Source organism: Coregonus lavaretus, assembly GCF_964263955.1.
Source record: "Coregonus lavaretus genome assembly, chromosome: 11".
NCBI classification, from domain to species: domain Eukaryota; kingdom Metazoa; phylum Chordata; class Actinopteri; order Salmoniformes; family Salmonidae; genus Coregonus; species Coregonus lavaretus.
The window spans coordinates 59476470-59477934 of record NC_139998.1 but is presented as its reverse complement, the minus strand read 5'-3'; positions in this window follow the sequence as shown (position 1 = coordinate 59477934).

Sequence of the window (1465 nt, the reverse complement as noted above, 5' to 3'; positions counted from 1 at the left end):
GGGGTTCCAAGACAAATCCGATCCGACAACGGGTCCCATTTCAGTAACCAACACCTGAGACAGGTGGAGGAGAGGTTCGGCATTGTGCACAAGTTTGGGTCTGTGTACCGGCCGCAATCTCAGGGCCTCGTGGAACGTGCCAATCAAACTTTGAAGGCTAAGATAGCCAAGGTATGTGCAGGTTCAAAGTTGACGTGGGTTGAAGCTCTGCCCCTGGCGTTGATGGCCATGAGAGCCTCTCCAGGAGCAGGCACCCATCTCTCTCCACATGAGATTATGACTGGTAGAGTCATGCCTGGTCCACCAAGGGAGGGAGGTCATATGCCCGCCCTTGATGTACAACAAATTGTAATGTCTGATTATGTGAGAAAACTAACGGAACTCTCTGCAGCTCTCTCCAAACAGATTCACAAGGTCCAAGAGGGGGAGCTGACGGGAGATCCGGCGCCGCTGAAGGTAAAGGTTGGTGACTGGGTGAGGGTTAAGGTCCACAAGAGAAAGTGGCAAGAACCCAGGTGGACTGGACCGTACGAAGTGAAGGAGGTTACTTCACACTCAGTCCAGGTCAAAGGTAAATTGGGCGCACCTTGGCACCACCTTACACATTGCACACCAGCACCAACTCCTTCCAGAACTTTGACTGAGGTCAGGGCTGACTTGAGCGCCCTAAATTCGGCACCAAATACAGAGGCTCCTAGTCTGTGAGAATGTGGAGGAGACTCTCATTAACAGAGACTGGAGGGCTTCGCCCTGGGAGGAGACATAGACCTCCCTGGGAGAGACTGGGTATCTCTGGTCCCTTGTTTGTTATTTTCATTATATTCACTGGAGTTTCCATGGGAACTTTCACATGGCTAATACAGCAACTAGCACATCCACCTACTAATATCACTAGTCCTAATAATATCACATCTCACGCCATCGTCAGAACAAACACCCATACCTTACGAAAACGACATGTTTTAAATAGCGACCAAAACTGTACTACCAACCAAATTAGAAGTACCATCCTATGTATCCCTATAAATACTACCACCACTGTCACCGTCCCTTGGGGAATGTTGGAAAGTACTGGGCAGAATGAAAACAGGAAGTTATGGCAAGTCCAATATCATTGGTACATGACATTGGGGGGTTTGGATAAATGGTCCTGGAAAAACCTAGTCGCCGAGACGGGTCCTGATTGGTCAAGTTATTCAACAGGACGGAACGTCTTATTATGGCGAAATGGACTTACATTGGCCAAAGAACAAAATGGCCTGAAGTTAATTATCCCACCAGGCCAGAGGGAGGGCTGCCAATATTTCATATTGGCTCCATATATGGACACCGGTCCATATAGTCCATATAGGGCTCCACTTTATATTTACTATTTTAAATGGAACTTGATTGTTTGTTTTGTATCAACACCCGACCCTTCCACTTCTACAATTAAGGACGATAGAAAAAACATTGTGAAACCCAC